The 439-nt window shown below is 41.9% G+C and overlaps 1 non-coding gene across 1 annotated transcript; it reads left to right on the top strand.

The window, feature by feature from the left end:
• The first annotated feature begins 107 nt into the window (after positions 1–107).
• Positions 108–194, top strand: Trnastop-uca. Its single transcript has one exon. It is a non-coding gene; the product is annotated as a tRNA-Sec (tRNA).
• Positions 195–439: the final 245 nt, after the last annotated feature.

Consider the following 439-nt stretch of genomic DNA (forward strand, 5'->3'; position numbering starts at 1 on the left):
TTATTGCATAACATGTAATAAATTGTTTTTTCTAATATATTCATAATTGTGTCCAATTCGAAAGAAAACCGCGGGTAAAAAATTTTGATCCGGCGCCCTATCTCCTCGCCCAACTGAGCCTCGGGGGTCCGGGGTGCAGGCTTCAAACCTGTAGCTGACTAGCGTCAGAGTGGTTCGACTCCACCTGGTGGGCGGTTCTTGCCTTCACTACAGCCGGATTAATCAAATTAAAATATTACACAAGGAGGACGCTGCTTATTTCCAAAGTGTGGCCTATGGTGACGAGTTTCCAAAAGCTGGCATTCTCCGAACACGTAATAAGACAAGTTGGCTGAAGTTCGAATCCGCAATAAATCATATTTTTGTTTGTAATTTTCATTTGATTTGTAGAACTGTTTATTTCGATATACCATGGCATGTATTTGCAGCATATCTGCCC

The sequence above is a fragment of the Penaeus monodon genome, chromosome 24 (genome assembly GCF_015228065.2).
Source record: "Penaeus monodon isolate SGIC_2016 chromosome 24, NSTDA_Pmon_1, whole genome shotgun sequence".
In the NCBI taxonomy this organism is placed as follows: Eukaryota; Metazoa; Arthropoda; class Malacostraca; order Decapoda; family Penaeidae; genus Penaeus; species Penaeus monodon.